Source organism: Sus scrofa, chromosome 6 (genome assembly GCF_000003025.6).
Source record: "Sus scrofa isolate TJ Tabasco breed Duroc chromosome 6, Sscrofa11.1, whole genome shotgun sequence".
NCBI classification, from domain to species: Eukaryota; Metazoa; Chordata; class Mammalia; order Artiodactyla; family Suidae; genus Sus; species Sus scrofa.
The window spans coordinates 57,554,878-57,578,114 of NC_010448.4; the positions used below are offsets into that span (position 1 = coordinate 57,554,878).

Consider the following 23,237-nt stretch of genomic DNA (forward strand, 5'->3'; position numbering starts at 1 on the left):
GTTCCATTGGTCTGTCTGTCTGTTTTGGTACCAGTACCACACTGTCTTGATGACTGCGGCTTTGTAATACTGCCTGAAGTCTGGGAGAGAGATGCCTCCTGCTTGGTTTTTGTTCTTCAGGATTGCTTTGGCAATTCTGGGTCTTTTGTGGTTCCATATAAAATTTTGGATTGTTTGTTCTAGTTCTGTGAAAAATGTCATGGGTAATTTGATAGGGATTGTATTGAATCTGTAGATAGCTTTGGGTAGTATGGCCATTTTTATAATATTAATTTTTCCAACCCAGGAGCATGGAATATCTTTCCATTTCTTTAATGTCCTTGATTAATGTTTTATAGTTCTCGGCATATAAGTCCTTTACCTCCTTGGTCAGGTGTATTCCCAGGTATTTGATTTTTGGGGGGTGCAATTTTAAAAGGTATTGTATTTTTATATTCCTCTTCTAATATTTCATTGTTAGTATAAAGAAATGTGACTGATTTGTGAATGTTAATCTTATATCCTTCTATTTTGCTGAATTTGTTGATCCGTTCAAGAAGTTTTTGGGTTGAGTCTTTAGGGTTTTCTATATATAGTATCATGTCATCTGCATACAGTGACAGTTTTACCTCTTCTCTTCCTTTTTGGATGCCTCTTACTTCTTTCGTTTGTCTGGCTGCTGTGGCTAGGACTTCCAGCACTCTGTTGAATAACAGTGGTGAGAGTGGGCATCCTCATCTTCCAGATTTTAGTGGAAAGGCTTTCAGCGTTTCTCCGTTGAGTATTATATTGGCTGAGGGTTTGTCATAAATGACTTTGATTATGTTAAGGTGTGTTCCCTCTATACCCACTTGGGTAAGAGCTTTTATCATGAATGGGTGTTGGATTTTGTCAGATGCTTTTTCCGCATCTGTTGAGATGATCATGTGGTTTTTGACTTCTATTTTGTTATTGTGGTGTATGACGTTGATTTTTCTTCTATGGTTTTTTACATCTCTGTTTCATTGATTTCCTCTCTAATCTTTATGATAACCTTCTTTCTGCTGACTTTAGGTTTTGTTTGTTCTTTTTCCAGCTCTTTTAGGTGGTGGGTTAAGGTGTCAATTGGAGATTTTTCCTCTTTTTTGAGGAAGGCCTGTATCACTGTGAACTTCCCTCTTTTGTGGCATCACATAGATTTTGAATGGTTGTGTTTTCATTATCATTTGTCTCGAGGTATTTTTTAATTTCCCTTTTGATTTCCTCATTGACCTATTTGTTTTTTAGTAGCATGTTGTTTAGTCTACATGTAGTCAATTTTTTCTCATTTCTTTTCCTGTGGTTGATTTCTAGTCTCATGCCATTGTGGCCAGAGAAAATACTTGAAATAATTTCTATACTCTTACAAGTGTTGAGGTTAGTTTTGTGCCCCAGTGTGTGGTCAGTCCTTGAGCTTGTTCCATGTGCACTTGAATAGAATGTATATTTTACTTTTTTTTTTTTTTGGAAGTAATGTTCTAAAAATATCAATTAAATATAACTTCTGTTGTGTCATTTAGGATCTCTGTTGCCTTAATGATTTTTTTGGCCAGAGGATCTGTCCATTGATGTGAGTGGGGTGTTAAAGTCTCCTACTATTGTTGTATTTCCATCCTTTTCTCCTTTTATGTTTGTTAATGTTTGTTGTATGTGTTTAGGTGCTTCTATATTAGGGACATATGTACTTACAAGTGCAATATCCTCTTCTCGAATTGATCCCATTATTATTAAATAGTGTTCTTCTTTGTCTTTCTTTACTGCTGTTTTGTTTGTTTGTTTGTCTTTTGTCTTCTTAGGGCCTCACTTGAGGCATATGGAGGTTCCCAGGCTAGAGGTCTCATTAGAGCTACAGCTGCCAGCCACAGCCACAGCAACACCAGATCCGAGCTGTATCTGTATCCTACACCACATTTCACAGCAACGCCACATCCTCAACCCACTGAGTGAGGTCAGGGATCGAACCTGCAACCTCACAGTTCCTAGTCAGATTCGTTTCCTCTGCGCCACGACAGGAACTCCTCTTGCTGTTGTTTTAAAGTCTGTTTTGTCTCATATGAATATAGGAACTCCCGCATTCCTGTCTTTTCCTTTCACGTGAAATATCTTTTTCTGTTCCCTCACTTGGAATTTATATGTGTCCTTTGCCCTAAGGTGAGTCTCTTGTAGGCAGCCTAGTGTAGGCTCTTTTGTTTTTTATATCCAGTGTGGCAGTCTGTGTCTTTTGATGGAAGCATTCAGTCTGTTGACACTTAAGGTAATTATTGATAAGTATGTATTTATTGCCATTTTAAACCTTGTTTTCCAGTTGATTCTTTGTTTCCCCTTGGTTCCTTTCCTTTTTTGGTTGGATGATTTCCTTTCATTTTATGCTCATGTCCTCTTTTTACTTTTTGAGAATGTGTTGTTTGGTTTTGATTTGTGTTTCAAGTATGTTAACCTGCTTTAGCCTGATGGTCATACAGGCTCAAGCACATTCTTAGAAAGAGTCTAGACGTTCTTTCCTGCCCCACATTTTATGATTTCGAAGTCAGTTTTTTACGTCTTCGTGTTTGTCCTTTTGCTGTTCCTTTTGTTTATCATCGCTTTTACAATAGGTTTTCCCCCCTTTTACCTCTGTGTACTGGCTTAGTTAAGTGATTACTTTCCAATTTTGATTTCCTCCATCCTGTATCTTCTTACTTGTTTCCTATTTAGAGAGGCCTTCCAGAATGTCTTTTAGAATGGGTTTAGTACAGTTATATTTCCATTTTTGTTGAGGAATTCTTTATTTCTCCTATTTTAAATGATATTCTTGCTGTTTATAATGTTCTAGGCTGCAGATTTTTCCCTTTTAGAACAGCAGATGTATCTTGCCCACTCTCTTCTGGCCTGTGGTGTTTCTGTAGAGAAATAAGCTGATAGACTGAATGGGGGCTCCCTTATAATTAACTCTTTGTTTTTTCTCTGCTGCCTTTAGAATCCTCTCCTTGTCTTTAACTTTTACCATTTTTATTATAGTATGTCTTGGTGTGGGTCTGTTTGGGTTCCACTTGTTTGGGCCCTCTGTGCTTCCTGTATATTGATACCTGTTTCCTTTACATTTGGAAAGTTTGCAGCCATAATTTCTTCAGATAATTTTCCATACCCCTTTCTTTCCCTTCTCCTCTGGAATCCTATCATGTGTACATTGGCCTGCTTTACCTTATCCCATAGAGCTCTGACATTGCTTTCCTGTTTCTTCCTTGGCTTTTTTGTCTGCTGTCCTGATTTGCTGATTCCATTCCTTATTCCATCTTTCAGGTCACTTATTCGTTGCTCTGCATCATTCATTCTGCTCCTCAGTGCCTTTTACTCAGCTTGTATCTCTGCAAATGCATTTCCTAATTTTTCTTGTCTCCTCCGTATATTTTCTTGTTCCTTTCTAAAGCAGTCTGCATTACTGTTTCTATCTGCTCTTAATTCATACTCGCTCTTAATTCCTTCACTAGTTTCACTGTCTCCTTTTTGAACTCAGTGTCTATTAGACCACACAGGTCTGTTTCATTGTTTGCTCCTTCAGGGGAATTCTCTTGTTCCTTTAACTGTTAATGGTTCCTGAGCTTCTTCATTTTGCTTATATTTTTCGTATTCTGTGAGTGTAGAGAAGACAACTACTGGAGTCCTGGAGGGCTATTTATATGTGAGAGGGCCTCTGGGTAGTTATGAGGGCTTACTGTTGTGTGTCGGTTTTTTTTTTTTTTTTTGGCCTGAGGGCTGTTGTTGGTTTGGTTGCTTGCTGACTCTTTCCTCAGTGCGTGCAGGCTGTTATCCTCTTGATAGGAGACGTGCTGGTGTAAGGCCTGTGCTTGCTTCCAGGAATATGGAGGCAATGGACAGGGCTAGTAGTCAGTGCCTGGTTGCTATGCCCTTGACAGTGGAGAGGACCCTGAGGGAGGTGGCGCAGGCTGCTCCTGGTTGCAGGCCCCTGGGAAGTGGCAGTTACCCTCAGGCTGGTTTAGACGGCACCCAGAGCATTTGGCAGTGGCAGCAGCAGGGTGGGTGTGGGTGCGTTCCCAGGGGAGTGAGAGTAATAACACACAGTGCTCAGTTGCAGTGCCCTCCTTTCTGCCAACCCCTCAGGTGACTGGGGCCAAAGGTGGTGCCTGTTCACAGACCCCTAGTGGTGGTGGGCCATGCCCATCTCTGCAGTCCGAGATAGCCCCAGTGGTTTACCCTAACGCCTACAGCCCATGCAAGAGGTGCCACACTGCCCATTGCCTGTGCAAAAGGCGCTCCACCTCCCAAGAGCCTGCACATGGGCAGAGAAAGATACTCCTGTGGCAGTCTCGCCCCTCCTTCTCTCACGCTCCCCAACAGTGGCGCCTCCCTTGGCTGTGACATTCTGCTCCCTTGTGATGCGCTGCTCCCTAGCCCCGCAGGCTGTCTCCACACAGCCAACCCTCGTCCTCTCCCTGGAACTGACCTCCAAAGCCTGAGTCTTGGGATGCAGCTCCTGCCTGAGTGTCAGGCTGTGGTGTCAAGAGTTGGTGGTTCTACAAAATCAAATACCTCGGAATACACCTGACCAAGGAGGTAAAGGACCTATATGCTGAGAACTATAAAACCTTAATCAAAGAAATCAAAGAAGATGTAAAGAAATGGAAAGATATTCCATGTTCCTGGGTTGGGAAAATCAATATTGTAAAAATGGCCATCCTACCCAAAGCAATCTACAGATTCAATGCAATCCCTATCCAATGACCCATGACATTTTTCACAGAACTAGAACAAACAATCCAAACATTTATATGGAACAACAGAAGACCCAGAATCGCCAAAGCAATCCTGAAACAAAAACCAAGCAGGAGGCATAACTCTCCCAACTTCAAGAAATACTACAAAGCCACAGTCATCAAGACAGTGTGGTACTGGTACCAAAACAGACAGACAGACCAATGGAACAGAATAGAGAATCCGGAAATAAACCCTGACACCTATGGTCAATCTTTGACAAGGGAGGCAAGAACATCAAATGGGAAAAGGAAAGTCTATTCAGCAAGCATTGCTGGGAAACCTGGACAGCAACATGCAAAGCAATGCAACTAGAACACACCCTCACACCATGCACAAAAATAAACTCCAAATGGCTTAAGACTTAAATATACGACAGGACACCATCAAACTCCTAGAAGAAAACATAGGCAAAACACTCTCTGACATCAGCATCATGAATATTTTCTCAGGTCAGTCTCCCAAAGCAATAGAAATTAGAGCAAAAATAAACCCATGGGACCTCATCAAACTGAAAAGCTTTTGCACAGCAAAGGAAACCAAAAAGAAACCAAAAAGACAACTTACAGAATGGGAGAAAATAGTTTCACATGATGCAACTGACAAGGGCTTAATCTCTAGAATATATAAGCAACTTATACAACTCAACAGCAAAAAAACCAATCAATCAATGGAAAAATGGGCAAAAGACCTGAATAGACATTTCTCCAAAGAAGATACACAGATGGCCAGCAAACACATGAAAAAATGCTCAACATCGCTGATTATAAGAGAAATGCAAATCAAAACTACTATGAGATACCACCTCACACCAGTCAGAATGGCCATCATTAAGAAGTCCACAAATAACAAGTGCTGGAGGGGCTGTGGGGAAAAGGGAACCCTCCTGCACTGTTGGTGGGAATGTAAACTGGTACAGCCACTATGGAGAACAGTTTGGAGATACCTTAGAAATCTATACATAGAACTTCCATATGACCCTGCAATCCCACTCTTGGGCATCTATCCGGACAAAGCTCTACTTAAAAGAGACACATGCACCCGCATGTTCATTGCAGCACTATTCACAATAGCCAGGACATGGAAACAATCCAAATGTCCATCGACAGATGATTGGATTCGGAAGATGTGGTGTATATATACACAATGGAATACTACTTAGCCATAAAAAAGGATGACATCATGCCATTTGCAGCAACATGGATGGAACTAGAGAATCTCATCCTGAGTGAAATGAGCCAGAAAGACAAAGACAGATACCATATGATATCACTTATAACTGGAATCTAATATCCAGCACAAATGAACATCTCCTCAGAAGAGAAAATCATGGACTTGGAGAAGAGACTTGTGGTTGCCTGATGGGAGGGGGAGGGAGTGGGAGGGATCGGGAGCTTGGGCTTATCAGACACAACCTAGAATAGATTTACAAGGAGATCCCGCTGAATAGCATTGAGAACTATGTCTAGATACTCATGTTGCAACAGAAGAAAGGTGGGGGAAAAACTGTAATTGTAATGTATAAATGTAAGGATAACCTGACCCCCTTGCTGTACAGTGGGAAAAAAAAAAAAAAAAAAGTTGGTGGTTCTGATGGTCTGTGGGGCTCTCTCTCTGCTTTGCCCTCCTCAGTCCCGCTGCTGTGCTTTGCTCTGAGGCTTGGAGGTCCCTCCATTTCAGCTGATCTCCCCTTCAGTTGGGTGGCCTCCCAGGGTGTCAATGCCTTTCCTCTTTCACAGCTCTCTCTCTCAGGAGTGCTGGTCTTGTCCTGATGCCTTTCATTTCTCTTCTCTCTCTCTTTTCTCTTTTGTTTTCCCCAGTTATTTGGAGGGTTTCTTGCCCCCTTTGGAGCCTAAAGTTCTTTTGGCAGCGTTCAGTAGATGTTCTGCATGAATCCTTCCACATGTAGATGGGTTTTTTGGATGTGTTTTTGGGAGAAGGGGAGCACCGCATCTTACTCCTCTGCCGTCTTGATCCCGTCTCCAGCAGTTTTTTTTTTTCCTAAGGCGGTTGAAGCTAAATGAGTGAGTCACTGACTTTAAATCTTAGTGATTGGGTATGAGATGGAAAATTCAGAAACAGACCTCAGTGACAGAGGGTGTTTTAGTCCTTTATTGAATTTATTCTATGAAATCAATCTTAGTTTCTGACAGTTGGAAATTATTTGTCAGTTCCATCACCTCTATTTCTGAGAGGCTATTTTTTCACTCTGTTGATTTATCCTCTGACACAAAGAAGTTTTTATCTTTGATGTAGATCAGGTTCCAGCTTCGCTCTTTTGCTAGTAGATAGCTAGTTTCTCTGCACCATTTCTTCTTGAGACTGTCCTTTCCCCTTCTTGTAGTCTTGGCAGTCCTTGTCAGGGTTTTATTTATATCCAAGGATTATTTCTGATACTTTCATCTGTTCCATTGGTTTATAAATCTGTGTTTATGCCACTGCCACATCATCTCGATTACTTTGTAAAAATGTTTTCCGAAATCTAAAAATGTTGGCCTTCATCTATTTTTTCAAGACTTTTTTGCGTCCCTTGAGATTTCCTATGAATTTTAGCATCATTTTTCTCTCTTACTGCAAAAATTACCATTGAAATTTTAATGGGGATTCCTTTGCATTGGTAGAACACTTGGGGTGATATGGTCATTTTAAGACTCAGAAATCTTCCAGTCCATGATTTGTATCTGTTTGTACTTCCTTTAGAACATTTAATAGTTTTTTGGAGTTCCCATCATGGTAGAGCAGAAACAAATCCAACTGGGAACCATGAGGTTGCAGGTTCAATCCCTGGCCTTGCTTGGTAGGTTAAGGATCCGGTGTTGCCGTGAGCTGTGGTGTAGATCGTAGACACAGCTCAGATCTGGTATGGCTGTGACTGTGGTGTAGGCTGGCAGCTGTATCTCCAATTAGACCCCGAGCCTGGGAACCACCTCCATATGCCTTAGGTGTGACCTTAAGAGGACAAAAGACCAAAAAAAAAAAAAAAAAAAGAACATTTAATAGTTTTCAATATACAAGTCTTTCATCTCCTTGGCTAATATTTTCCTAATCATTCTATGTCTTTTGATGCTATAGTAAATAGGATTATTCTCTGATTTTTTTGGGGGGGGGCCTCACCCACAGTTCGTGGGCCAGGGAGCAAACCTGTACCACAGCAGTGACTACGCCTGATCCTTAATCTGCTGCACCACAAGAGAACCCCTCTAATTTTTGCAGTGTTCCTTGTGTGTAGAAATACCACTGATTTTTGCATGGCTTTATGCTGCAACTTTTCTGAAGTTGTTTCTTTGAATTAGTTGTTTTATCATGGAATGTTTTTGTGTGTACAAATAAGACCTTTTCAGTTACCAAAAAAGATAACTCAGGAGTCCCCTGGTGGCTTAGTGGTTAAGGATCCAGCATTGTCACTGCTGTGGCCAGCGTTTGATCCTTGGCCCAGGAACTTCCATACGCCACAGGTGTGTGTGTGGTGGTGGTGGTGGTGGTGGTGGTGGTGGTGGTGGTGGGGAGGATAGTTTGTGTGTTTGCTGTGCTGTTTCTTAGCTTCTTGACTAGTTTCTCAGAGCGTCTCTGACAGTTTTCTCCTCTGGAGTATTAGAGCCCATCTTCTCTGATGAGCTATGATGTCGATAAGTAGTTGTTATCTATAGAAAGTGTTTAGAGTAGTGCTTAGTATATAGGAAGTATTTGAACACCTTAGTCGTTGCTAAGTCTTTGGTATCATCATCATTTAAGTTTTTCACTTAAAAAAAAAAAAGTCTGCTGCAGGAACTTTGTCATCTCTGAGGATGCCAATCATACTGTTAGTCATATAGATTTGGAACATCACTCAAGCGTTTAGCGTAATATCTAACACTTCTGCACAGCATTGTTGAATTTTATTTGCATGTATTTCATGTGTCGTCTCACTATCAAAAATCCCATATGGACTGGAGGATATCACAGTTTTATGAACTAGCAAGAGGAATTAAAATTAGAGGCCCATAATTTGCTCCAAATACCTTTACATGCATCTTTCACAGTACATCCTGATTGGTCCTTTTCCCTCTCTCCTCTTCTCATTTTGTGTGACAATAAGAACTGTCCTCAGGGCCCCTTGGTGAAATGGTTTTCCTTTCAGGGACCATTGACCTTGGAGGACGTGGCCATCAAGTTCTCTCGGGAGGAGTAGGCCTGCCTGGACCCTGCCCAGAGGGCCTTGTACAGGGACGTGATGCTGGAGACCTCCAGGAGCCTGCTCTCCCTGGGGGAGCATCACTTCCCTCCAGAAGTTGGGATCTGCCTTTGGGTATCTTTGCATTTTCCCCTGTGTGCCTCGTGGGAGTCCCTGCTTTGCTTGACTCAGACACAGAAAGCTTCATGGTGCTGCACTAGGAGTTTAAACCTACTTTTCCAGAGTTCCCATGGTGGCACAATGGTAAGGAACCCTGCTGGTATCCATGAGGACATGGGTTTGATCCCTGGCCCTGCTCAGTGGGTTGGGGAATCGGCTTGCCATGAGCTGTGGTGTAGGTTTGAGTTAAGAGTTCTAGGCAGTGAGCTATATTTTTGCATATTATACTGTTTTCTGTTCGGGAGGAAGCAGTGCATGAATTTTTCAGTTATTTTTCTAGACTTATTTGTAATGTCCTCCAGCCTTAGCTGAACAAAGAACTAGGATTCTGGAACAACCGCTAGAAATAAAGAGTCTTCTTACATGGAAGAATTTTTCTTAGCTGAATATTTTACCCACTTTGTAGCAAGAGAAAGAGCCCTGTGCTGTGGGGAAGGATGTGCCTGCCTTTGGGAACCTATCAGCATGTGAACACAGGTCAGGGTCTCAGAAGTCTAGAGGGGAGTTCCTGCCATGGCACAGCAGGTTAAGGGTCTGGTTTTGCTACAGCCGTGGTATAAGTTGTAGCTGAAGCTCGGATCAGATACCTGGCCCAGGAACTTTCACAGGCCACAGGTGCAGCCAAAAAATAAAAAAATAAAATAATAAAATAAATAAATAAGGGAAACCTCATTATTAGTAATGTTTGATTAACTCTCCTCTCATTGGAGAGTTCCATGGGAATAGCAAAGATAATTTATTACTGTGAACTCTCAGAGGAAATTTTTTTTCTCTTTAGCTTAGCACTCTCTCCTTCAACATGTAAAGTGTATTCCGCAACCAGAGACTAAAAATTTCTTCCAGGTAATCCAATATTTGGGCATAGAACTGTCTTAGTATTTTCTTCTCGTTTTTGTGATTTCTCTTGCATCAGTTTCAATTTATTTTAATGTCCCCTCTTTCATTTCTGATTTAAATTTGGGTCTTAGCTCCTCGTTATTTAACGTAGAGAAAGCGTTTGTGCATTTTCTTATCAAAGAATGAACTCATAGTGTTGTGACTTTCTGTAGTTTTCTGAATTCCATGTATCTCTAATTCTTTTGCTTATCTTCCGATACCTTAGTTATATGTTCTTTTAAGATCTTTCCCTTTCTTTTTTTTTTTTTTTAGCTTTTTTTATAACACATTATATAAGTACCTCTTTTATGTGTTTAAAGTGTTGGGTGTGCTGATTTGATGTGTGTTTGTATTGCAAGATGATTACCTCAGTGGGTTTCTTGTTTTTGGCCATACTCACAACATGTGGAAGTTCCCAGGGCAGGCATTGAACCAGAGCCACAGCTGTGCCAACACTGGATCATTCATCCGCTTAGCCATCAGGGAACTCCACAGGAGCTTTCTTCACTCTTTCAGCCACACAGTTACTGTATTTCTTTGTGTGCTAAGAACAGTAAGGGTTTGCTGTCTTAACAACTTTCGATTAAAGACTACATTGTTGATAACTCTAATCACCATAGCCCACGAGAGATTTGTAGAAGTCCTTCCCCTTAGAACTGGAAATGGAGTCTTTTGTCCATATCCTCCCCATTTGACCAATCCCCAACCCCTGCTCTGTTTCTAATTCACTCTTTTAAAAAAATATTTCAAATTATTTATTCCACAGATAAGTGAGATCATTCAGCATTAGTCTTTCTGTCTGACCGAGCAGTAGTCACAGTGTCCAGCCTGACAGTGTACACAACCCGATGTCCTCCTTTTGCCTGGCTAAATAATATTGCATTGTGCACATTTACCAGATTCTTTTTGCCCATTTGTCTGTGGAAACTTAGGTCGTTTATAAGCTGTGGCTATTGTAATTACTGCTGTGACAAACCTGAAAGTGCAGGTACCTTTTTAGGACAATGATTTGGAAGAATGAAATTGTTGCGTACCTACATCTCTATGTTTTAATACATTTTGAGGAACCTTAAACTGTTTTCCATAGTGGCTGTATCAGTTCCCATAATCCAGATCCATTTCATGTATTCCTCCATTTTCAGCATCACTTGTCATCTCTTGTCTTTTTGATGGCAGCCCTTCTTGGCAATATTTCGTTGTGGTTTGTTTGTTTCTCTGTTTTTGGCTTCACGCAAAAAAGTTCCTGGGCCAGAGATTGAACCTGTGTCACAGCAGCGACTTGAGCAGAGCTCCTTGTGGTTTGATTTGCATTTCCTCCTGAGTGGACCTCTGGGAAATGGGAGACTTGCTCCAGTTCAGTCTCTATGCAATATAAGGAAGAGCCTGGGAGTCCAAGGCCAGCAAGTTGTCATGAACTTTCCTTCACTTTTTTGCTTAGTATTTAAGGCATAGGCAGTTGCTTGGATGTGACAGCTCCTTTTCTGCTTTGTAGAGTTTTTCCAAGGTCTTTTGTATTTGTGTGTTGTTTTTATCTTTGGTTCCTTGAGGAGTAATAAGTGCCTGTGGTTTACTGTTCTGGTGTCCTGGTGACATCATTCACTGTCTTTTTTTCTTTCTTGCAGAGCTTGTGTTAAGAAATGCAATGTGAGTTCCCACTTGTAGCTCAGTGGAAACAGACCCAGCTAGAATCCATGAGGATGTGGGTTCGATCCCTGGCTCTGCTTAGTGGGTTAAAGATCCGGCATTGCTGTGGCTATGGTGTAGGCTGGCAGCTGTAGCTATGGTTTTATTCAGCCCCTAGCCTAGGAACTGCTATATGCTGCACCTGAGGCCCTAAAAAAAAGAAAAGGAAAATAAATGTAATGATATGATTTCCAGTAACTAGAGAGGCCAGCTAACTACAACTAGGAACCATGAGGATGTGTGTTTGATCCCTCGTCTCCTTCAGTGGGTTAAGGATCTGGCATTGTTGTGAGCTATGGTGTTGTTCAAAGATGTGGCTCGGATCCTGACTTGCTGTGGTGTAGGCCAGCAGCTGTAGCTCCGATTGGACCCATAGCCTGGGAACCTCCATGTGCCAAGGGTGCAGCCCTAAAAAGCAAAAAACAAAACAAAACAAAACAAAAAAAAGTTTTGTCAAATTGTTCACTTTCTCTGTGTTGTGTTTCCCATTTCTTATCTGCCACTCATTTAGGTTATTTATTTGATATGCTGGTTTTAGATTATCTACTTTTATTGTTTTTTATTTTTTATTTTTTTTGTCTTTTTGGCTTTTCTAGGGCCACTTCCCAGGGCATATGGAGGTTCCCAGGCTAGGAGTCGAATCAGAGCTGTAGATGCTAGCCTGTGCCAGAGCCACAGCAACTCAGGATCCAAGCCGAGTCTGCGACCTACACCACAGCTCATGGCAACGCCAGATCCTTAACCCACTGAGCAAGGCCAGGGATTGAACCCACAACCTCATGGTTCCTAGTCAGATTCGTTAACCACTGTGCCACGATGGTGACTCTGATTATTTACTTTTATAATGTACTATCTGTTTTTTAGTACTTATTTATTGATAATAGGTGTGTAGAATTCATGTATAATATCCTATTCTTCTCTCCTCAGTTATGAGATGGCAGTGTGCCTCCAGTTCACTGGTCTGTGCTTTTGGCTCATGGTGGAAAAATAGACTTTTTTGGGATAGCTCTTGTTTAATGTCAGTGCTTTTGTCACAGGTCGTTTGTAACTAGGGTGCCCTCCCATTATTAGAACTCCCTCTGATCACTTCCTCTTTGCTATCATGTTCCTAAAAATTTTAAGATCATAGGCAGTTTCATAACTCTGGTAGAAGTACTAGTTTTAGTGTAATATCTTGTATTTTAACATGGAATATTTATTTATGAATTATAATGAATAGGATACTCATAGTCTTTTATGTCTTGTAGATATCTCTCATGTACATGTGATCAAAAAATTACAACTAGAAGCAAACACTGGTAGAGGAGAAGTATTCCACACATTGATGTTGGGAAGATATGAAAGGAATGAAATGAAACATTTTTATCTCAGGTTAATCCAGGAAAATATATATGAATTTGATCCTCAGCAGAGAGATGCAGTAAGAAATTACAAAGGAATGCCCATAACCCATAACAAATATTTCACTCATATGAGAGATCAACATGGTAGAAGTGTTACAGGAATCCAGTCTGCTGAAAATAGGTGTGCCTTAAGCTTACAGGACAACCCGCATATTTCTAAAAGTGAAGAGAAAATTGAGGAAATTCATCAAGCCGAGAAGAGTATCAGCAGTAGTGGCTCATTTCTACAACTTCAAGAAATTTCTTCTAGTGTCCAAACCAACGTTTTGAATCTATATGGGGATGATTTTATGCATCATTCAGTACTGACACAAGACCAGAGGGCATCCAGGGAAAGACCTTACCAATGTAATGAGGGTGACAAAACCTTTCTTCAGGGAACATACTCGAAAAGACATCAGAGCAACAGTACAGGAGAGAAATTGCATAAATGTGATATATGTGAAAGAGTCTTTTCTCGGAATTCATACCTTGCAGTTCATCAGAGTATTCATAATGGAAAGAAACCTTACCAATGTAATGAATGTGGCAGGGTCTTTAGTCAAAGAACAAAACTTGCAAGGCATCAGAGAATTCACATTGGAGAAGAACCTTACAAATGTAAAGAGTGTGGGAAATCCTTTCATTCTGGCTCCCACCTTGCAGAACATTAGAGAACCCATACAGGAGCAAAACCACATCCATGTCATGTCTGTGGGAAATTCTTTTGTCGTCGTTACCACCTTTCTGTTCATCAGAGAATTCATGCCAGAGAGAAACCTTACAAATGTTCTGCGTGTGGCAAAACCTTTGGTCATGGCTCACTTCTCAGGCGGCATCAGATAAGCTCTACAGGAAAGATACATGAGTGTGACGTATGTGGCAAGGTCTCTAGTCAAAAGACAACCCTTGAAAACAGAGAATTCACACTGGAGAGACTCCTTATAAATGTCATGTGTGCGGCAAGGTCTTTGGTTATAATTCAAAGCTTGAGCGACATCAGAGAATTCCCACTGGAGGGAAACCTTACCCATGCAGTGAGTGTGGCAAGCGCTTTAATCAGGAAACAACTCTTTTAACTCATCAGAGAAGTCATACTAGAGAGAAGCCTTACACATGTCCTGACTGTGGCAAGGACTTTAGTCATAAGACAACCCTCTTAACTTGTCAGAGAATTCATACTGGAGAGAAGCCTTACAAACGTAATGAGGGTCACAAGGTCTTCAGTCGTGGTTCAAGCCTTTCAAGACATCATAGAATTCATGCTGGAGGGAAACCTTACGAATGTCGTGAGTGTGACAAGGTCTTTAGTCGAAAGGCAACTCTTGCAAGTCACCAGAAAACTCACCATGGAGAGAAACCTTTCAAAAAGGATGCGTGTTGAACATGGAAAAGCCTTGAACTGACATGGACGATCACTGCACATCAAGTAGTAAGTACAGAGGGAAAACCACAGTAATGTGGTCTCTGTGAGGAAGTCTTCCTTCAAAATCGACAGTTTAAATTCCGGGGAGATCCATAGCGGGAGAAACCATGCAAAGGTCGTGAGGATGGTAAAGCCTCACTTAGCCTCAGGTAATCCCTACTGGACAGAAACTGTAGAAATGTAGTGAATGTCTCCAAGAATTGAGTCAAACTTCGTACCTTCAGGTCGTCTAGTGACTTCGTGCTGGAGAGAAACCCAACAAACGTGTAATGAGTGTGGAAAATCCTTCCGTGTCGACTAGGGTTAACTTACTGTCAGGTAATCCGTGTTTCTGAGGGACTTTATGCAGCAGAGCTATCAACACATGTCCCCATCTTAGCCTCATTGGTGAAGTCATACTGGAGAGAAATGAAGGACATGTATTCACTATGATGAGGCCTTTAGACAAGGAATTAGTTCACCAAGTAATCTATTCTGGAGATGACCACGTAAATGCCATGGATGGGAAAAGCCTTTACCCCTCACCACTCATGAGATGATCCGTGTTGCTGAGTGTGGCAAAGCCTTTGGGTTGTGTCTTAAACTGAGTGTTCACCCACTACGTCATCTTTAAAATGGAATAATTATGGGAACGTTGCAAATTAGTGCTCACTCGTCACTAGGTACCACAGTCTTTATCCTGTAGAGAAACCACATGGAAGCAATGGCTTCGGAGGGATTTCGCCCCAAGATTACAGGTTGGAGAACATGCTGGAACAATACTGTATCATGCAATGGATGTGGCAAGAGCTTTACCTTCAGTTCAAGGACTGGGAGAAAGCAGGAAGTCCCTGTTGAAGAAGAGCCGTGGAAATGTACGGCAGAGACTTTATCCAGGCCTCCCAGAGCCCCGGACTTCAGAATAGACATTTTTGAGAGAAACCACACAAAGCAATAAGTGTGGTAAGGCTTGTTCCTCTGGAACATTGAAGATTTATGTTGGAGAACAAGCTTTCAAACGTAATGGATGGTAGGCTTGTTCCCATGGAACATTGAAAATTTATGTTGGAGAACAAGCTTTCAAACGTAATGAATGGTGTAAAAGTTTGCATCAGATGCCCACACCGCGGTCTAACGAGATAATTCATATGGGTCAGTGTATCCACACGCCGAATATGGAAACACTTTGAAGAAACTGTGTGTCCTCAGGGGTCCCCACAGAACTTGTATTTCTCAGCATCTTCACAAATGACGTCCATTTGGCGATTTTTTTTTTTTTTTGAGCAATCCTTAGATCACACATCAAAGAATGCATATTAGGAGTAAATAAATCCAAGGTAACACATACCGCAGATTCATTACAAGGCACAACGTGTTACACATTAGGACGTGGTGTGTATATGTGCGGAAACGGGACGTGTTTGGAAATGGCCCGTTCTCTTCACCGTGTGAGTATTCAGTTATTTTCTGTTTTTTGCTTTTTAGGGCCACACTCATGGCACAGGCAAGGTCCCAGGCTAGGGGTCGAATCAGAGCTGCGGCTGCCAGCCTACCCCACAGCCACAGCTATGCGGGATCCTTAACCCACTGAGCGAGGCCAGGGATCGAACCCGCCGCAACCTTATGGATCCCAGTTAGGTTCATTATCTGCTGAGCCATGAAGGGAACTCCTGAATTTTCTTGGAAAAGGTACATTTTTCTGTCTTTCACCATGCAGTTTGAAGTCTGTTGATCGTATGCCTTCATTACAGGCCTTTGGTGATGGTCTCTGGGAAGGAGTCAGTGAAATGGGTGGGTGCATTCACATCCACGTTCCCTGGGAAAACAGGGACCCTGAATTGTCAAATATGATGGTGTGTGGCTGAGTGCATCAGGAGGGGTAAAGAGTGATGGGAAACTGGGACATGATTCATCAAACTCGTTATGTTCAGGGGTTCAGGGTGCCCTTCCAGAGGTAGGTCACACTGGGTTATAGGACAGACTGCTTTACCACCTGACCTTAAACAGAGTTGGCAGGACGTTAAGGGGCCGGGCTTGTCATGGGAGGAGCATGAAAAGTTACTAGGGCCTGAGTTTTCAGCAGAAATGATGCAGGGCGGAAGTTGGTCACGGTCCTCATTGGTTGGCAGTAGCAGGTGTATAGATGTGTGTTTAAAGGAAAATGAGTCTTTTGGTTTGTATTTTTGTTTTCGGCTATGCCTGAGACCCGTGGAAGTTCTAGGGCCCAGGGTCACACCCAAGGCACAGGTGTGACCCTGCTGGATCCTCAACCCACTACCACTTCAGGGAATGCCCAGAAAATTAGTCGTATTCTTGGAAATCGAAGAGAGAGTAGTTATCTAGAGGAACATTGAAAATAATCCAAATAGTATGTGTAGTCACATTTAACTGCTGCCATTTCTTTGTGCTGCCATTTTTTATCAAGAATGTACTCTTCTGTTTTAATAATACAGTATAGTCGCTTTTGTCATAACCCTGGGTGACGCCTCTCAACACTCTTTTAACCCCATCTTGGTGTTTCACAGCCAAGGATTTTCTTCATGCTAATGATTTATTACAATTCTTTCCCTATAGCATACAAACCTTCCATTGTACAATGTAGTTGTTTAAAATGCTTGTAAAAGTTAATATATGGATATGTTTATGAGGTATAACTAAGGAACTTACTAGAAGAGCAATTAGCCAAAGACTTTTAAATTTTCAATTTCAAATTATGATGTTAAGCCGTAAGTCACATTAGTTTTCTACTGTAATAAAAAAATTTTTTACGCAATTTTCCTATAGTGTTTTTTCCTTCCACACAGTTTTCTTCTTTATGCCAAAAGATATATAAATCAGTGTGTTGTTTTGGGTTTCCTGGGACATGAACACTCAAATAAGTCAGAGATGTCCAAAGCAGATGTTGTGTAAACAGAAAGAGTTCTTAGAGCTCCCATCGTGGCACAGCGGAAACGAATCCGAGGAGGAACCATGAGGTTGTGGGTTCGATCCCTGGCCTCGCTCAGTGGGTTACGGATCTGGTGTTGCCGGGAGCTGTGGTGTAGGTGGCAGATTCGGCTCAGATCCCGCATTGCTGTGGCTGTGGTGTCGGCCAGCAGCTGTAGCTCTGATTGGACCCCCAGCCTGGGAACCTCCATATGCTGCGGGTGCAGCTCTAAAAAGCAAAAAAAAAAAAAAAAAAAAAAAAATTCTTTTATGGCTGTAATTCATTTGGGGATGGCAGAATGGTAAACTCAAACCTTTGAATGCTCACGTTGACTTTGTTCAGCTGCTTCAGAGTCCAGTATGGAGTCTAGCAAGCATGTATTGTGAATGAATTTCTAAGGATGAATGAGATAGAAACATCTCGTGATTCCCACTGCAGTTTGTGAGGAGGTAAACTCGATTGCCACATATCCGGAAGCCTGTCTGCCACTTCCCGGTGTTCCATTCACAGTCAGAGCCAGAGGATCTTGCAGAGAAAATAAGTTTTGTGCTGCTTTTACCGTGGCGGCCGATACCCAGTATCTTCCACCTAATACTTGTTCCTAACCAAAGCCGAATGTTTTTCTTTGATAAGTGACCCTGATTTCTGTGTCTGTTACCATGTCAGACTTTGATTTAGACTCACTGTTATCAATGCTTTATACATAATAACTCATTGGATTTTCATCCCCAAAAAAAAGTACTCATGCTTTTTCTGATCCGATATGCGGGTGTTTCACGTAGTCTCCATCCCTGTAAATATGTGGGCGAAGGTTATCAGAAGTGAGGCCAAAGTAGAAAAACCGAGAAAACAGAACCGATGGGAATGCGGACCGTGGCTTGCGAGAATGTTGCCAAGAGGCTGTAATGTAAAAGAAATTGACCCTTGAAAACCTGGCAAGGTCATGAAATAAAGAAATAGTTAAGACGGGATCTGCAAGGATTGGAGAGCGACATGGGGAGAGGGGCCCTGGACGAGCGGCAGGAGAAGCAGTGACAGTGGTGAGGCACTTGACACACAGAGTCGGGGAGAGGCTAGAAGAGGAGGAACGCTGGCTGGCCTTCAGAGCAGCCTGGGGCTGGGAGAGAAAAAGAAAAACTAGTGATCGGAAGAGCAGAGGAAGAAAGTGAGCAGGAAGGAAGCATAGCCACCTGGGGGTGTTGTCCAGTGGAACGAAGGGAGCAATTCAGGGACAGAAAGAAAGCATGTGACATGGAAGGCAGGCAGGAAGCAGAGATGGTGGAAGGAAGAGACAGAAATAGGTAGATTACAGGGAGATTACAAAGGTTAGGGGCAGAGTTCTCATCATGGCCCAGTGGTTAACAAATCCGACTAGGAACCATGAGGTTGTGGGTTCGATCCCTGGCCTCGCTCAGTGGGTTAAAGATCCAGCGTTGCCGTGAGCTGTGGTGTAGGTCGTAGACGCGGCTCGGATCCCGCGTTGCTGTGGCTCTGGCGTAGGCTGGCGGCTACAGCTCTGATTAGACCCCAAGCCTGGGAACCTCCATATGCCATCTGAAGCGGCCCTAGAAAAAGGCAAAAAGACCAAAAAAAAAAAAAAAAAAAAGGTTAGGGGCAAGCTCTCTTGTGACTCAGTGGGTTAAGGATCCAGCATTGTCACTGCAGCAGCTCAGAGTCTCTGCTGTGACCCAGGTTCAGTCCCTGGCCTGGGAACTTCTGTGTGCCTCAGGTGTGGCCAAATAAATAAATAAATAAGAAAGGTGGAGGGGGAAAGACTCTTAGGAGGGGAAACAAGCTGTAGAGTGGACGGGGCTGTGAACCGGTGGAAACAGGGCAGGAACAGAGAAAGAGAGAAACAGAAACAGTGTGAGAAAGAAAGGGGGGAGAGTAATAAACAGAAAGCAATAGAAACACACAGTGCATGCAGGTGGAGGGGGAGACTGGATTCAGGTGGATGGTGAGTTCTCTGGATATGGTTATTTAAGTTGTGGTATATTGATTTGTGGCTTTCGGATAGAACAAATATAAAAGTTTTTTGCTTAGTTATCCCCATGAGGATGACAGCTGCAAAACCGTCCGTAAGTTCTGTGCATTTAGTTATTCTTTGCATCAGTATTCCGGCTGTGGTACAGTGGGTTAGGAATCTGACTATAGCGGTTGGGGTCACTGTGGAGGCCTGGGTTGAATGCCTGGCCTGGTCCAGCGGGTGAAAGGATCCAGCGTTGCCCCAGGTCACTCACGTCCAATCCCTGGCCTGGGAAGTTCCTTATGTCAACTTCCTTGTGCCCGGTGTGTGGCCATCAAAAAAGAAGAAGAAGATAACATTATTTTCAATTCCTTCAGAACCAGGTTACAGTTTCTTTTTTTCTTTTTTTTTTTTCTTTTTTTGGTCTTTTTGTCTTTTCTAGGGCTGTTTCTGAGGCATATGGATGTTCCCAGGCTAGGGTTCTAATCGGAGCTGTAGCCACCGGCATACGCTGCAGCCACAGCAACACAGGATCCAAGCCAAGTCTGGGAACTACACTAGCACTCACGGCAATGCTGGATTCTTAACCCACTGAGCGAGACCAAGGGTCGAACCCGCAACCTCACGGTTCCTGATCGGATTCGTTAACCATTGCGCCACGACGGGAACTCCAGGTTACAGTTTCTTGACTGAGACATTTGTGAGTGACCCTTTTCCCTTGTCCTGGTATTGGGGTTAGCAGACCGGAGAGAATGCAGCTAGAAAGGCCTGACCATCCCCACCTAGTGCCTTTTTAAAGGAACATTTGAAGTCTTGTTTTTTGGTACTGGGTTTACTTTTCTCATTTTTCGTATTTAATTGTTTAGAGGTTGAAATAAGTCTTGGTGTATTCAATTTCTACTTACCTATAAATAATTATTAACTGTTAAAATAAGTGTTGGTGGCCTTCTGTAGTCTACTCATGTTATTCTTTTCTAAAAATGGTATATTCTTGGAGTTCCCGTGTGGCTCGGTGGGTTAAGGACCTGGCATTATCACTGTAGTGGCTCTGATCACTGCTGTGACGTGGGTTCAGTCCCTGGGAACTTCCTCATGCTATGGTTGTGACAGAAAAAAAAAAAAAAAAAGACGTTTTCTAGTATTTAACACTTTACACCAGAATGTTGAGATTAAAAATAATTCACAAATTTATCCTTTAAATTTTCTTGAGGTTTATTCAGTATCTGCCTCTTCCTCTTTATCTTTGTCTTGGAAAATTTCACTGGTGAGTAATAAAATTTAACCTCCCCCCCCCGCAATTTTATGGCTGCACCCATGGCATGTGGAAGTTCCTGGGCCAGGGATTGAATCCAAGCCACAGATGTGGCAACACTGGATCCTTTAACTCACTGAACCAGGCCAAGAATCAAACGCATACCTCTGCAGGATTTCTCGTTGTGACTCGGCAATAATGAACCCAACTAGTATCCATGAGGACATGGGTTCAATCTCTGACCTCACCCAGCGGGTTAAGGATCAGGCATTGCCATAAGCTTTGGTGTGGGTCACAAATGTAGCTCAGATCCTGAGTTACTGTGGCTGTGATGTAGCCTGGCAGCTGCAGCTCTGATTCGACCCATAGCCTGGGAACTTCCATATATCTCGGGTGTGGCCCTAAAACAAAAGAAAACAAAAAAACAAAACAAAGCAAAAAACCCCACACCTCTGCAGCAACCTGAGAAGCTGCAGTCGGATTCTTAAGCTACTGTGCCACGGCAGAAACTCCCAAATTTTGAACTATTTTGATGAGTACTTGGCAAATATGTCCATGATCTTTTATATTCATTCCAAAACCTAAATTGGTCAACTTTATATTCCATTTTCTTCCTTTTTCTAAGTAGTGAGCTATGTATGAGGCAATTCAAAGACGCTTCCCTCAGGCCCTTAGTAACCGCCCTCTGCAGTGGATGCAGGGAGGAATGGGTTGCTACTTGCTCCCAGCAGAGCACCTCTATTCATGACCAAGAGGTTTGCTCGAAGCAGACCCCTGAGATACCAAAAGTGTTTCCTTCACCGGCAGCTATGCTTTCGTAATTTTGTATTTTTAATAAATGTACGGTGACTTTTCTGGAAAAGAGGAATTCCCTGCCTTGTTATCAGTGTGATCTGGCCTTGATAGAGAAGTTTCCATCGCTCAGACTCATGAAAGATGGTGTTTTAAGGAGTTCCATGATGGCTCAGGGGTTAAGGATCTGCAGCGACCCAGGTTCAATTCCTGGCCCAAGAATTTCCTGAGGAAATCGATAGAGCGTGGGCCCACAGCATCCGTTCCCCACCTAGCGACTAGTGATGTTGGTGGGTTGGTTGGTTTGGGGGTTTATTTGGCACTGCCTGAGGCATGTTAGAAGTTCCGGGGCCAGGGATTGAACCTGAGCCACAGCAGTGACAATGCCAGATCCTTAACCTGATGCACCACAAGAGAACTCCTTTTTCTCTTTGATTTTTCTTTTTTTTTAATTTTTTTTTTCTTTTTAGGGCCACACCTGTAACATATAGAAGTTCCCAGGCTAGGGGTGGAATTGGAGCTGTAGCCGCCACCCTATGTCACAGCCACAGTAACGCCAGATCCGAGGTGCCTCTGTAACCCACACCTCAGCTCACAGCAACACTAGATCCTTAACCCACTGAGCGAGGCCAGAGATTGAACCGAGTACTCATGGATCCTAGTCGGCTTCATCACCACTGAGCCGTGATGTGAACTCCTATGTTTAATCATAGTCTGTGCCTATATACTTGAAAATTACCAAAGATATCATTTAAATGTACTTTTTTAAAAAAAATGTTATAGTTGATTTACAATGTTCTATCATAAATGTTCTTAACCACAGAAAGTTGATGGAAGTGTAATTACGTGATTCTGAAAATTATGACAGTGTATACCTGTGTCAAATAATCACATTCTATGCCTCACATGTTTACCATTTTTATTCATGAATCGTACCTCAGTAAAACTGGAAAAGAAAGAATGTGCAGTGTTATGGGCTTTCCTCCTCTGAGTGGCGTTCGGCCAGGGGTCCCCTTAGATGGCTGACACATTCTGCAGGCATGTTTTGTGCTGGTTGACTAGAGCTTCCCCTTGAAATACTCGGTGTGGTGCTAAAATTTGATAATCTGTGAGATGCCCCAGGTGATTCCAGTCCAGATCCATCCTTGAGCAGCAAGGCTCTGCGTCCTCCCAATCCTGAGGGCTGGGATCTGGGCTGAGGGGGCAGGGGCTCTCCTCTGCACGGGGATGGAGCAGGGCTGGTCTGTGACCTGCAGGGGATTGTGGGGTCCAGCTGAGGTGCCCACAGCTGCAGTGTGGGTGAGGGCCTCACCAGGAGGGGAGCATGATCTCAAGAGAGTGTGAGATGAGAAGAAAGGGTGGGTAAGCTCCCCTCTTGATCTCTGAGTCTCCTGTCCTGAATCCCTCCTGGGACCGTGGGCAGCAGAGTCCTGTCTCTTCCACATGGTGAGCTCTCCCCTGTGTGTGTGGTTGTGGCACAGGAGGGAGGGGGTGTTGATCCTATGTGTAAAATCACATGTTTTCAGCTTTCAGGATTGACCTCTAAAGACTTGTGTTCCCTGAGTAAGAGGCCCAGGACGGGCGAAGAAGACAGAAAAGGAGTTGGGAATGACTGTTTCTCAGGTAAAGTTGTAGTCTCTATTGATTTCATCACTCTGTCCTTCTTTGGACTCACGAATCTTGTCTGACTCTGAAGCATCCTGCCTGACACCTCTCTCCACACTCACCTTCCCTCAGGGTCTGTCATCTCCACTTAGATTCAATCCCCATGACCCAGTGACCCGGAGCTTGTGACGAGGCCCCACTGGACATCGTCCTGAGCGGGGCTTCACACCCGTGGATTGGAGATGGGGTGTCAGTGCTGTTGCTCAGCAGGGAT

The 23,237-nt window shown here is 42.9% G+C and overlaps 1 long non-coding RNA gene across 2 annotated transcripts in view; it reads left to right on the forward strand.

Annotated features, from left to right (window-relative positions):
• LOC102163721 overlaps nucleotides 1-17,422 on the forward strand; it is a 28,506-nt gene extending 11,084 nt beyond the window's left edge. The window contains exon 3 of one of the 2 annotated variants that reach the window (XR_001303897.2): nucleotides 12,883-17,422. This is a non-coding gene — a long non-coding RNA (uncharacterized LOC102163721). Of the gene's footprint in view, nucleotides 1-8,863; nucleotides 11,944-12,882 lie in introns of those variants that run through there. The other variant, XR_002345353.1, reaches the window with a different exon arrangement.